The 14,890-nt window shown below is 45.8% G+C and overlaps 1 long non-coding RNA gene across 1 annotated transcript; it reads left to right on the top strand.

Moving 5' to 3' along the window:
* The first annotated feature begins 2,981 nt into the window (after positions 1 to 2,981).
* On the top strand, positions 2,982 to 14,658 carry LOC108585439. Its single transcript, XR_001901762.3, has 2 exons — positions 2,982 to 3,418; positions 14,401 to 14,658. It is a non-coding gene; the product is annotated as an uncharacterized LOC108585439 (long non-coding RNA).
* The last annotated feature ends 232 nt before the right edge of the window (positions 14,659 to 14,890 follow it).

Genomic DNA, 14,890 nt, shown 5'->3' with positions numbered 1-14,890 from the left:
ACAGAGCAAGCTCAAGAGATCAAGAAGTGGGATAGATTCTTCCCTGAGAGAGAGGTGTGACTGGAGTAGAGGAGGGAGAAGAGAGTACTAGGTACTGAAACAAGGTAGGGGCCCAGAGGTGCAAAGGCTTTAGGATGGATGAGCAGAAGCACTAAAGACAAATTCTTCCCAAGTCACAATGGGGCCAACAGGTACAGGCCACGGAGCCAACAAATACTGAAGGATCAGTTGGTTGATTACCTCTGGCATAGCCCAGTTCAGCCTCAGAAACAAGTCCCAAGGTGCCGACTGTCTGCTTGGTTTTGAATTTTAGCCATTACAATGTTCATGCTGGAACCAAATATAGATCCACAATGAGTTGGAGCGTTTTGTTTGCAAGCAACTAGCATAGCCCTTAGGATAGCCATAAACAAGCTTAGATATGCTTTGCAGGCTGTGAATCTTGCAATGTCTCCGCTGGAAGTGTTGATTGATACGCCAAGATTCACAAGTGAGCTGCCTCTTCCGGACAAGATAAATTAACAACTTTACAGGCAGCTCGGCAGGGGGAAGCCTGACTTGGTGGCTGCCAAGCCTGAATGGGTCCTGTCCTGTAAGAGCCATGTTTCCACCACAGAAACAAGGTGAGAGGCATCGGGGATGGGTGAAATCTAGTCCAAACCCCTGGTATCACAGAAGGGAAACTGAGCTTCAGGAGTGAGAGAGTTGCCCAGGGAAATGGATCTGATTAGAGGCAGGGGTGGAATCAGAAACCCATCTGTGCCCTTTTCAGGAACATCGCTGGGCCTGGCTTCACTGCCTTTTGTGGGCAAACTGAACATGTGTGTGACTTGATTCCTGAAAGCTCAATACCAAGGGCATGGTCTGGACATGCTGAGTCATTATGAAAGGCGGGACCCTTGGGCAAAGGCTTTAGCGAGAACGCCTAAAAGAGGTTTCCATTTTTCTCAACTGGAAGAACTTAAAAGGAAAACATGAGTCAAGTCTCATGACACTGCAGCTCCCAGGACTCATCCAGGGAAGAAAGCAGCTGGTATCTTCATTCTGGAACACAGCACTGCACCATCTCCTGGAAGAAAAGGAATAGATAATAAGTGAAGAGAAAAAATAGTTTCTTAAAGTGAGATGCTGGGGAGTTCCTCCCCCTGAGCTGCTGTCTTGGTTCAGGTCCTCAGCACTCCTTTTCCAATCTCCTCCTAAAACAATTTAAAAACATATATAAAAATAAAATACAGAGAAAAGCATAACATGTGCCTACCACCACGATTAGCAAATATTTACTTTCTGTCATTTATACCTCTGTATCTCTCTATTTATGTATATGAAGCCTTATAGGTACTGTTGAAGCCTCTTTCCACCTCCCTGCCACCCCACTCCTGTCCCTCCCCACCATGACTAATATCCTGAAATTACTTTGTATAATTCCCAGCTACGTTACAGAATTCCCCTCACACTGACTGTACTTTCTGCAACTTGATTTTTCATGTGACATTATGTTGTCAAGCTGCAGCCATGTTGATACACATAGATCTGGTTTATTCTTTTAATTTAATTATTTTTAACCTTACGCCCCCGTTGAAGGCCATTGTATTAGTTTGCTAGGGCTTCTATAACAAAGTACCACAGACTGGGTGGCTTAAACAACAGAATTTTTTTTCTTCTTGGTGCCGGAGTCTAGAAAAGATCAAGGCGTTGCCAGGGTTGGTTTCTTCTGAGGCCTTTCTCCGTGGCTTGTGGATGGCTGTTTTCTCCCTGTGCCTACCTGTGTCCTAACCTTTTCTTATAGGGGCACCAGGCATATTGGATTAGGGCTCATCCTAATGAATTCCTGTCAACTTAACCGCCTCTTTAAAGAATCTATCTCCAAATATAGTCACACTCTGAGGTCCTAGGGGTTAGGACTTTAACATATGAATTTTGTGGGGACACCATTCAGCCCATAACAGCCAGTTAGGTGTGCTCTGTCTGTCTCTTTCTCATTCTCTTTTGCTGTAACAGGCAAGGCTGTAATGAACATCCTCGTATATATTCCAGTGAATACATGGGACTGATACTGTGGCTTGGAATCCTGGATGCAACGATGTGCACACTGCAACTTTATTAGATGTTGACAAGTTGCTTTCCAAAGGAGGCCTATAATTTATACTCTTACTATCAGCATGTGAGTAGTTCAGGAATGCTCAGTATTATCATACTTCGAATTTTGCCAATCAGCTGGCTGTGAAATGACAACATGTTGTAGTGTTCATTTTAATTTCCCTGATTGCCAACAAGGTCTTCACCTTTACACATATTTAGCGGCTATTTGTGTTTTCCGTTCTACCAATTGTCTGTTCATATCTTTAGTCTACTTTTCTATTCTGCTTTCTTTCTTTTTTTTAAAAATCGATCTGCAGGAAACACTTGTATGTTCCAGATGTCACTCCTCAGTTGAGTGTAGCGACCTCTTCTCTGGTCTCCTTGCTTTCCAGTGTTGATTCCACTTGCCGGTTTTCCTCCTTTAAGGATCTTCATTCTCTCCTCAGAGATCACAGGATGAAATTCAGACTCAATATGGTCTTGCAGGCCCTGACAGTCTGGCTAGAACCTCACTTTTCCCTCGCCACTCTGCCCACAGGTTGCAACCAGCTGGGACCAGCCCCAGTTCCCAGAACGTACATCGTGCTTATGCTTCTGGGTCTTGGTATGCGGCTCCTGCTTCCTGGCAGGCCTGGGTTCTCCCTTGTTGACTGTGGAAATGAGACACGCCCTTCCAACTGCAGTTACCCTGTCAGCTCTTGAGTAAGGTCCCTCAGTCCCGAGGCAGACATGAGAGTTACCATTACACCATTACCAGGACGACTGCTACCCACTGCTGGGGTTGGTTGTTTCACTCTATTTCTTTGGCCAAAACATGAGTCCCAGCAAAAGCAAACACTTCCCCTCCTCACTTATTCATCTCCATGTTTTCACTATTTGTACATGGTAAGTCTTCCATGTTTGCTAAATTTTATCTTTTAAATCCTGGAATGTTATTTAAAAGATTACAATAGTTAATGAGTAAGCAGTGGTAATAGAATTGTGTGGCTTATTCTTCTTGTCTGAAATTCACTTATTATTTCTAAGGTCATAAACCTGGGCTCACAAACAAACTCCACAGGGTCTATAATGAGAGAGATGTAACCTAGCAGCTGCACAAGGGCAAAGAGGGAGGAGATTAGGAGAAAGCCATGATGAGTAAGCACTGAGAAGTGGTTGCTATAAATGCTAACACAATGCTGGGATGTAATAATAGAAAAGTAGTGTCTAGAATGAGACAATGGTTCTATTCTTCTCTCATTAGATCACTATTGGAGTGTTGTGTTCTGAGCATCATACTCCAAGAGGGAGGAACACAGACCAACTAGAGTACCTTCAGGAGAGAGGGCAACCAGGAGAGGTAGGGGCTTAGATTCCACAACACCCAAGGGTTGACTGACAGACATCGCTAGGGCTGTGTATCCTGGAGGCTAGAAGAAATTCAGGGGGGATAATACGGTCTTCAAATATGCAAGGGGTGTCTTTTGGCACAAGGAATAGAGTTGTCTTGTATCATTCCTAGTACAATCAGGACTGATGGAAGGAATTTATAAAGAGATGGATTTCTGCCTAACAGAGTAAGACATTTTAAACATCTAGAGCATTAGAAGATGATTCAGCTGCTTTGAGCAGTAAGGATATCTCTATCAGGGGAAGTACTTGTGTAGTGGCTAGATGAACAGTGGATAAGGGATGATGTCCAAGGGGTTCTGGGATCAAATGGAGATGGTGTTTGGGGCCGGGCGCGGTGGTTCATGCCTGTAATCCCAGCACTTTGGGAGGCCGAGGTGGGTGGATCAGGAGGTCAGGAGATCAAGACCATCCTGGCTAACATGGTGAAACCTCACCTCTACTAAAAAGTTACACAAAATTGGCTGGGCTTGGTGGCATACACCTGTAGTCCCAGCTACCTGGGAGGCTGAGGTAGGAGAATTGCTTGAACCCAGGAGGCGGAGGTTGCAGTGAGCCAAGATTGCGCCACTGCACTCCAGCCTGGGTGACAGAATGAGACTTTGTCTCAAAAAAAAAAAAAGAAAAAAAAAAAAAAAAAGGGGTGGGGGGAGCTGGAGTAAAGTCTTTTCCAAAGTTGAGATTTCACAAATTTATGACTTCGAGTCAGGTGGATCTAACTGGGGACCAAAGTCTAAATGTATCTTTGAGTCTTATAAGTGAAATTTACTCTTTGATGGGCAGTACCTCTGGCTGATGGCCTTTCACTGCTCTCCCCAAGCCCTGATGCCATTTTAAGCAATTCCATATTTATATAGATGTCCCAGCAAATATGCTGTGCTTCCTGCCTCCAGTGATCTTATCCCCCATTCTCTTGGTTCTTTTCTCACCTACCCGTGTGGCCAGACGCTTGATCAGTGGTCCTCAAACTTTAATGTGCACTAGAAAAATCTGGTGGACTTGTTAAAAACAGATTCCTGGGCTCTAGGGTTGGAACATATCCTCTAGGTTTATGTCATGCAGCAGCATACTGCCTCCCTGGGGCCCAAGTAACTAGTCCAGGGATTGGCATGTGAGTAAATCAGAGCTGATGAGATGTCATGAGACACTTTAGGGCAAATAGCACTGTTCTTTTCTATTGACCAAGATACTGAAAGGGCTGAAACTTCTGTTGGAAGGAGACTAGAAGCAAAGTGAGGAAGATCAACATGTAGGAAGAAGGAGCTGAGACGTTAGGAAAACCTCGTTCTAATAATACAACTTGAGCTCTGAATCCGAAAATACCTGAAGCCAGACTATTCCTGGGCTTTGTCGTTATCTGAACTAATTAATTTGGTATTTTGCTTAAGCCAATTTGAATTGGGTTTTCTGTCACCTGAAAGCTCCTGACTGATACAGAACTAAGCATCATTCTTTGTCTATAGATTTGGTTGGGTTGGGCTGGTAGAAGAAGTGTGCATAGCTTGTAAAACATGTGCCTCTGCAAAGGAGCATGGATTCTATCCCAGCCCTAGTGAATCAGCATCTATTTATCATGGGTTGAGGATCTACTAGGTGCCAAAGCATTCGGGCAGATGCTACAAGTGATCAACAGAAATAGGAGATCTTGGTCCTTCCCTTTGAGGAGTTCGTACTCTACCACATGCAAGACCAAATTAGGAAGACAAGATAATATGGGGCAAGTGTTAAGTGAGTGATGAGGGTTGTAGAAACTTGGAACAGTCATTGTGGCCTGGGGTGGTCAAGGAAAGCTTCATGGACAAGAGGACTTGAACAGAGCCCTAAAGAGGTGACTATAAGATAGGAAAGGGGCTTTATCAAAAGCTGGAACTCCATCTCCAAGCACCTTATATAAACCATGAGCATTATACACACCACAGGGTGAAAATGAAGAGTTAAATAAAATTTCATGCAATTATACCACATATTATGCTTTAGATGATATAATTATACAGACAGATGTGTCTGGGCAGAAAGATGAAAAAAACCTAAGTGCCTAAGAAGTAAAGACCTTTGGGGTTATGAATACACAAATCCTGTAGTTACAGTGGCATAACATGTTTAATTGGATATATTACACGCTTTGAAAGTTGTCAGGTCACATGAGTTTCTGTGGTTCTTCAGGTTAATTCCTCTGTTAATTCTTGAATGGCGCTTAACTCTTCCAACACTGATGGTAGATTGAATCTTTATAGCTTTTCTCTTGCTTTCTTGGGAAAGCTGAGGTAGAGTTAACCCTGAACCCTGCTCTGTGCTCAATTCTGTTTTTGGAATGAGGTTTGCAAGGATCCCATCCACCGGGCCTGCTCTCCTGCCTCCATAACCTGGGGACCTCCACTTCCTAGGTCCAAGAACCCTTGGGTGGTACCTAAATCTGGTCTTTTCTAGCCTTTTGCCGAGTGACTTGCAATCTTGGTGCCAACTGGTTTGGTTCCCATTCTGAATGGAATACTTGCAGACCCTTGCTTTACTTGTTTCTGCTTTACCTAGACAATGACTTCAAAAGATCCTTGGAGAAAGGGCCATACTATTTTTCCTATGAAACTAATGTCCAGCACCCTTTTCTAGTCACCCAGTGCTTTGCACAGAGCAGGCACTCAATATGAAGTTTGCTAAATATATGGCTATGTCAATTTAATTCTGCTATTAGAGCTTGGAAATTCATCTTATTCCTGGCTGATAAGAACTACTCTTGGAGTCTGGATCATAGTGAAACAGAGCTTGGCCCTTCCACCATGTCCCATTTTCAGCTCCAGGTGGGCACTTAGAAGCCCCCCTCCGTTGGAATCTCCCTCTTCAGTCACTGTCCCTAGGCTCATATTTCATTCATGGCTGCTCCTTGAATGTGCACTAGCTACTCCTTTTTCCCTGGGCCATCGTCACAGTCTTCAGTGTGGAGTTCCTGAAAGCCTAGCAAGGTACTCTTGCTTATGTGCCATATGTCATTAGACTAAAAGATGCCATCCCTATCAGCTGAGGGTAGGCAGGGGCACAGAGATGATGGGTCCAGATATTCAAATCCTTGGAAAATAACTGCAAATCCGTTAAAAGGGTGTTTTATGGTGACTCCCTCTGACAAATGTCTGCCCCTGCCGCAGCCTATCTCTGATGCCCGAATTTTCTCTTTTGGGGTTAAAGCACTGTTTCATGTTAGACTGAAGACTCTTTTCACCCATCACATTAAACTATTATCACATATGATCATCTTTATGCAAATATATTTGTACAGGCTTTCAGGTGTACAGATGATGAGAGGGAGGAGGGATGCAGAAGAAGCAGCAGTAATTGGGATACACTGATGCAGTGGAGCATTCCAAAGAGCCAGGGTCAGGCTAGAGGCAGACGGTGCCTGGAGGTCATGGGGTAGGGGGAGGTGTGGCCAGGGAGGATGTGAAGGGGCATTCTCAGTGTCAGTCCTGCATTTGGAGTTAGGGGAGTAACTGAGCCATGGGACCTAGGTCAACAAGCCTCACACAGGCTTTTCTTTACTAGCTCAACACAATTTACCAAATGGGTAATATTTTGGGTGGATCATTTATTGGCCAAACTGTGGTACTTTTTAGGATGAAAGAGGGTGCTATTAATTTCTGTGCTGGGACAACAGGCAAACTTGGATGTACAGTCACCTTAGTAACATCTGCAAGGCTTTGTGAAAACTCTGCTCTATTCCAGACACCTGCAAATGAGAGGCAGAACAATCAAAGCAAATACTTAGCACTTTTAAATGCACCAGGCACTGTACTAAGTGCTTTTGTGACTCATTTAATCCTTTCTGTAGTTACTGATAATAAAATAACGGATATAATTATTTATGTAACTAGTATAATATAACAAATAATCCTGTTACACAGATGCAAACACTTGTTCAGCCCACATGGCTGGGCAGAGGTGGAGCCAGAACTCCAGGGCAGGTTGCCTGCTCCCAAGCCAGGCTGTTTGATACCAAGAGAAGAAGAGATGCAGTGCCAAGAGTGTGCCAAATAGGGAGGCAAACTTCCAGCTGGGGAAAACGGTGGGGTCTTCTTGGCAATGGAGGCATTTAGCCTACTCTGTGAAGGAGATAAAAGGAGAAGAGCATTCTGGTGGGAAAAAAATGGTAGGATCAAAGGCATAGAAGCAGGAAAAACATGGGCATGTTTGGAAATGGAAAGGATCGGGTTTTGGCCAGAGCATTTTGGAATCAATAATAGGTAACTGTTCTCAAGGGCTTACTAGGGATTGTGTTTTCTGATTGCCACAGCAACCTTGTGAGGTTGCAGCTATTTTGTTCCCAACTTATGGATGACAGCCTGAAGCTTAGAGAGGTGAAATAATTGGCTGCACGTCAATCAGCTGGTAAGAGGTGGGACTGGGAAGTTTGTCCTGGTAGTGTGACTCCAGAGGGCACACTCCTAATCCTTACACCACCACACCACCTTCTTGTGGGGTGGGTGACACAGGATACTGGAAAGAGATTCTAACTGGGTTGAGAAGGGCTAAACTTATGAACACAGGGTAAGGAAGCAGAGGAGGAAAGGGTAAAGGGCCATCTGTTGACGCTGTGTGCTGCATGAGGAGAATCAGGGAAGCTCAGGTTCATGGGGCTGTGTTAGTTTTTAGTTTGTAGGAGGATGGAGTATTTATTGGTCGTAGGTGTCCTGCTTCCAAATCTAACTCAAAAACTCTAGCAATTTTTAATGAGGCCTACTGTAGGGCTTTAATTTTCCCTTTATGCAAACAAATGAAATTCTCTAAGCAAGGGACTCAAGGACATTAGAATATTAGGTAACTTAGTTGACTCCATCAAGAGGGTCAGGAAGGGAGATGAATGTGTCTCATTACGGACTTTAAAGTGGATAGGAACCTACTGTCACCCACTTCTATTAGAGATTCTGGTTTCCTTAAAGTCCCCTAAAGAGAAGCTAGAAAAGGTAAAGGGAAAAATATCCTTGATGTCTTTTGAATCGAATGGGAAGGACTTCCTGCCTGATGCTGCAATTCTTCAACATTTTCCCAGTCAAAGAGAGGTTATGGGTCAGTGTTCAAAAGAGTCAGCAATTAAAAGACTCACTGTCCGCTCCCTCTGATGGAGGTGAGTTCCTATTTTAGCAAATGCTGGCTCCTCCTGAGGTTGAACTGCTACCAAAAACCAGGTTGTGTCTTCTTCCCATCCCTGGGGTGCGATAGAAAGCTGTTTTGACATTTGCTGTCACTTTCCTTGGGCACCATGCCTGTCTAGGACGGTATTCACCTGGCCCAAATGATTAGGATTCTCAGAAGGGTTAGCAGTATCTCAGATCTAATAGCACATGATTACAAGCAATTATATCTTTTCTATAGAAACTAACACTTGGATTAAAAATACCACCTATTCACTAACATTCATGCTAGAGCTGTGAGCAAGACTTAGAGAAATACAAATTCTAAGTGCAACTGATAGCTTTGCACCATTCCAAATATGATCAATTGCTGTTCAATTTTATTCTGGTTTTCTATTCTGCTTTAAAGAGAAACATTAATCTCTCATTTATTCCACAAATAGTTAATAAATGCTTCCTGTGTCAGGGACTAGCTTTCTGGTGGGGATTGGTGGTGAAAAGGCAGAAAGCATCTCTTTCCTCATGGAGCCTGCAGTCCCTGGGGGGAAGAGGAGGCATGAAGTAGACGGCCACACAAGCAACAATTAAAATTGCAATAAAGTCCGCAAAGAGAAGCTCCATGCTGAAGGCAACCAAACCTTCCAGCTTGCAGGCATGGCCTGAGTAAATATGCCTACTACCTAAGTTTTTTTTTTCTATAAAACTGCAGGTTTTATGCCATTGTATCGGAAAGGCCATTTCTTGTGCTATTATAACTCTCAGAGGTTGCAGCAAATCTTTTCACTGGGTTGACTTATTTTCCCCAAATGTATGATAAATTCCAGCCTGATTCCTGGAGCATTCAGGAGATGTTTTGCAATGAACCCAGAGAGACTGAGCTAGAGAACCCTCTTTTCCCAACCTGCTGCTTAAACAGCTGTGAATGGCAGCGAGCCCATCAACAGCTGCTGGAACCACTTCCTCCCAGAGGTTGTAGCTGCTATGAACTCAGTCAGAAAAGGCTATTTTCCTTGCATATCTTTGCTATAAATTGAACCTAATTAGGCAAAGAGAAGGATGTTCTCGTCTCCAACATTAAAAAGATGGCACATGAGGTAATGTAGGGTGTTTCTCACATTACCCAGGAACTTCAGTTTCCAGAGTCCCAGGTCATGGCTGTGTTGCTACCCTCCCATCCCAGGTTCTGAGCCAGCCCAAGAGCATATTCAAGGACAGGTATTAGAATCCCGCTACTTCTAAGTTGTGTGATTTTCCACCTCTGAGCCAGGGTCTGACTGAATGCTATGGCATGCGCTCTCAATAGAAGCTCACCAAAAGATAGGGGACCAAAATGCTTCTAGAGCTTGTGTGGCCAGGACCCCAGCCAGTATGAAGACAAAGCAAGGAGGCCCTGCCTCTAGGGGAAGGTGTCAGGGTCTCAGCTCAGCAGCTGTGGTTCCCAGGGAGACCTGGCCTACAAGAGGTGGGGTGGATGCAAGTCACTGATTCACCACCACTTTGCAGTGGGATATGAAATATTAGAATAACGGCTGATCCTTTTTAGCTGGCATTGCCCTCTTTTGTAGAAACAGAGGAATGAAGGAGCAACTGCAAGCCTCACTTATCTCCCTGGGCCTGGCCTATCTACAAGGTGATGGCAGCCTGGTCCAGCAAAGCAGAGGCAGGCTTCCGGGTGCCATTGTTTCCTGCCTGCACTCTGAACGCGAGTGGGCTACATACCCACTGATCAGAATGCTCTGAGTTCTATCCTGTGCCAGGCACTGTCCTGGGTGTTCAGGACGTGGGGATGACAAGGCCCAGTCCCTGCCCTCAAGATGGTCTTGTAGTGTAGCAAAGGCCTCACCTGATCTGTTTTAGAGTCTGATTACTGAAGCTTGGCATGAGGTAGAGTGAGATCTAGTGGCTCGCTCATCAGCATTTCTACAAGTGAAGACTGAGGATGAACTATGGGATGGGGCAGTGCAGACAGGATGGAGGACTGGTGAGCTGGTCACATGGGTGGGAGATAGCCAAGGACAGACCAAAATGCTTCTAGGGCTTGTGTGGCCAGGACCCCAGCCAGTGTTGAGAAAAAGCAAGGAGGCCCTGCCTCTAGGGGAGGGTGTCAGGGACTCAGCTCAGCAGCTGTGGTTCTCAGGGAGACCTGGCCTACAGAAGGTGGGGCGGATGCTGGAAGGAGCCTTCAGCTGGAGGCTTGGTGTCTGGTGATACTGGGGAATGCAGTTGCCGCAGTGTGACACAGTGACGTGGTAGTCTCAGGCTCCCCAGCCTTCCCCACCTCACAGATTCTGAGGGTGGTTGGCAGTGTCAGCTGAGGCTGCTACTGACATTTCAGCCTGGCCAGATTGGTCTGGGAAATAGGGTGGACCCAGATCTGGCATGTAGGTTTTGAAGGGCACCTATGAATCCAGTTTTGGGGCTTTGTGGGAGACACTGGCGGAGGAAAAAAGACCTGGTCACAGGCTCTCTAGCTCTGTGGATTCTTCCTCAGAAAGCATCAGTGCTCAATGGTTCCTGTGTCCCCACATCTGAGCACCAGCCCCGATGTCATTCTGTCTCTCTCCTTCCCCAGTACCTCTGCCTGCACACCACTCTCCATCTATTCAGATGTGTGGTAGGCAGAATTCCATGCTGTTCCCATCATAGCTGCCCCTGACATTAGTTCTGTGACTATATTACATTACATGGCAAATAGGATATTGCAGGTGTAATGTAGGTTACTAATCAGTTGATTTTCAGAATGTGAGATCACCTGGGTGGGTCTAACCCAATTCCATGAGCCCTTCTAAATCAGTGTTTTCTCCAGCTGGTCACAGAAGGAGCTTTAGGAAGCTGTGAAACCCAAGAAAGATTTGAGGGGCCACTGCTGGCTTTGGAGGTGAAGGGGCCACATGGAAAGGACGAGGAGGGGCCCTTAGATACCGAAGCAACCCCTGCCTAGCACCCGGCAGAAAAAACAGGTCTCTCAATTGTACAACTGCAAGGAACTGAATTCTGCCAACAGCTTGTATGATCTTGGAGGTGGATTCTTCCCCAGAACCTGCAGGGAAGAGCCCAGCTCAGCCAATGCCTTGATTTCTGCCTTGTGAGACCCTAAGCAGAGAACACAGCTAAGTCCTCCTGGACTTCTGAGCTACAGAAACCATGAAGTAATAAACGGGTGTTGTTTTAAGTTACTAAGTTTGTGGTCATTTGGTATGCGGCATAGAAAACAAATACAGATGGCCTCCTGCTTTGCTGCCAGTCATCCCTTTTGAGGATGTGAGAACAGCTCACAAACAGGAACCCAGGCCCTAGTACCCTGATGACACCCCCTCCCTCAGGGTCTTAGCATCCTTGTGTAGGATGAAGGGTGGGTGGGTGGAGTGATTGCTGACTTCTCTTTCAGTTCCAGTCTCTTCAGTTCTCTCTCTGAATCGCCTGAAATGTTGTTCAGTTCCATCTCCTCTTTGGGCTTTCTGGGGTTCTAGGTTGGCCGACTGGGCTTCCTCTCCATCCTTTCTGTTTCCTTTCTCCTTCTGGGTCTGGGACCCTCTCCATAGCCTTTCTCCGGTTTCAAGAGCCATTGCTTCTTCTCCAACAGCACAGGCCTGGGCAGCAAGTCTTCAGACATCTCTTGCCCCCGAGGGGGAGTCAGTCCCATGCCCAGCCTCTTTTGTTGCTGTGGCCTCTGTCCATTGTTCAGACCCTTCCTGGATTCTACTCCTTGTCGGTCAAGACTATAATGCCTCTGCCCTGTTACAGCCTGGGCTCCTGATCCCTACCTGGTGGGCTGGGTCCTCCTTTATCCTGGCTCTTCTCTGGCTTGGACAATTGCTGCCCCCAGTATTGGCACTCCTTCCCCCTCCCAGCCTGCCTCTTCCTGCTCACCTGTCTGCTGTGAGGAAATTCAGGTGCAGGGGAACATAGTCCTTGGATATTCCCCTTGGTTCCATGCTGAGGTGAGAGGGTACAGCCAAGCCAGAAGGTAGCATGGAGTGGCTCAGCCCCATCTGTGCTTGGATCAGGGCTGCAAGCTCCCAGAGCATGGGGCAGAGGGTCCTGAGGGTGGGACTGTTCTATCTCCTGAGTACTTTTGACTGAGCCTCTGTCTGCACAGAGGTAAGGGCAGGACCCCTCTGGGGGGTTTGTGAGAGGTCCATAGTCCCTCCCTTGCCAGAGCTGTCTTCCTAAACCAAACTCTGATCTGACATCCACAGGTAACTCATTTACCGCGCAGAAGGCCTCAGGTCTTAGCAAGATGTCCAAGGCAGTTTGTGGCTCCAAGATATCCCCACCCCAACATGAAGTGCACTCTGGGGATGATGCCAACATTAAAGATGTATCACCCTGGATTAAGTATAGGCATTATCAGTCTTTAAGCATTCATGGTTCAACACATAGTAATTTTCTATCACTATATAGTCTCCAAAAAACGTAGTTTGTCAGCTTCTCAGTTCCTTTCCTTCTCAGGAATGGAAAATGAAGGAGAGAGTTTTCAGAGGAGACTAGTGGAGATCTAGGTCTCAGGACCCCGGAGCTGCAGGGGACACTGAAGCTCATGTGGTACAGTGTTCTAATGGTGGCTGGCCTCCGGGATGGGTGATTGTCCAATCTCTCCTGAAGGGAATCCAGCAAGAGTAGATTCACTGCCTATCAACTGATGTCACCCATGCCATCTTTGCACACTTGGATGGACATGTCCTCTTTGTACTGAGCTGATTTCTCTCCCTGTAGCTTCCCCACATTGTATAACACTACTCCTTGAGACCTCACAGACTCTTGTCCTTCACATTCATTCACTCAACAAACTTGTAGCAAATATCTGTTATTTGCCGGGCAAGGTGTGGGGTTTTAGAGAGTAATAAGACTCAGGCAGGGCACCAGTTGCAAAAATGGAGCCCCAGTGTTTGAGAAGGGCAGCTAGCCCTCCCCACGTCCTCTCTTCCCTAATGGGACAATCCTGGAACTTTCTGGAGTCTTTACTGAACATTTTGGAGACCTTTCAAAGAGGAACTCACTGTGGTGGTTCTTTTCAAGAGCACCCTGTTTACCCGTCAGAAGCTCCCCCTTCCTCCCTCTGCCTTCAGGGCTCTGAGAACAGAAAAGGGTCCTCCAAGGGGCTCTGCTCAGCGAAGAACAGTGGGCTCCTTGCTCCTCATGCTAGATGCACTGTCGTTGTCCACGCAGCAAAGACTGTGGAAATACCACAGGCAGCCACAAAACCCTTGCTGTGCTTTGGTTTCCTCAACTATGTGATGCTTGAAAAGGAAATGAGTTAACACATGTGGAGTGGGCAGTATAGTGCCTGACATGAGCTAATGTTCAATAAATGTCAGTATTACTACTTTTGTTTTATCGTTATTATCATCCTACTAGCCATGCCTTTAAAGCTGATGGAAAATGAAACACTCACGTTTTCCTTTGATGTTCACATTTTTCTTCTCTGTTTCATACTGGGTAGAAGTGGAAAGTTTGCTTCTGATCCTAAGGAATTTATCTTATTAAAACTGGTTCCTCATCTATCTGCTGAGATAATAGAAACAGTATCCATTATTGAGTACTGCATGTGTGTCACACATGCCACCTTGAATCTTTATAACAACTCTGAAAGGTAGATGCTATTATCTTCATTTTGTAGACTAGGCAACTGGGGCTTCAAGAGATGTAAGTGTCCCAAGGCCTCATTGCTAGTAAATACCAGAGCCCAGAATGCAAATCCAAATTGGTTGTTTCTGCCCAAGTCCATTCTTGTCATCAGTGTATGTCCTTTGCTCGTTAGCTGCAAGTCACTCACAAATGGTGGGTTCAGAAAGTCTCGTCTACCCTTGTCCAGGCCACGGCTGAGAGTTTTGAAGCCCCGAAGAGCTCCAGATACAACGTGGTAACAAGAAGCCTGGCCAAGCTGTGCAGAGGACCTTGTGGGATGGGAACCATTGAGTGCACAGAAGCTGCAGAGCTGAGAGAGGAGCTCAGACTTGCAGGGACTATGAAGCCAGACTCCCTGGGGGCAGGACTACCACTTGCCCACTATGTAATCTCTGAGTCTATCTGTTTGGCTGTAAAATGAAAAATAAAAAATAATATCACTTTATTGGCTGATTGTGAGGATTAAATGAGATGCATTTTATAAAGTTTTTAGTGCAGAGCCCAGTCAGTATTAGGCATTGTTATTACTAGTAATATTATAAGCTTCCAAGCAGGTGAGTGACTGCTGCTAAGGCATGCACTGGCAGCATTGGTCTGGGAACAGAACTCCCTTCTCCCCTTTTCCTGCCAGGTTTCCATTGCCAGCTCAGCCAGGGCTCCGGCTCCAGCCTGCGCAT

This window comes from Papio anubis, chromosome 6 (genome assembly GCF_008728515.1).
Source record: "Papio anubis isolate 15944 chromosome 6, Panubis1.0, whole genome shotgun sequence".
In the NCBI taxonomy this organism is placed as follows: domain Eukaryota; kingdom Metazoa; phylum Chordata; class Mammalia; order Primates; family Cercopithecidae; genus Papio; species Papio anubis.
The sequence above is the reverse complement of the archived record's forward strand: the minus strand, read 5'-3'. Positions and strand labels throughout refer to the sequence as shown.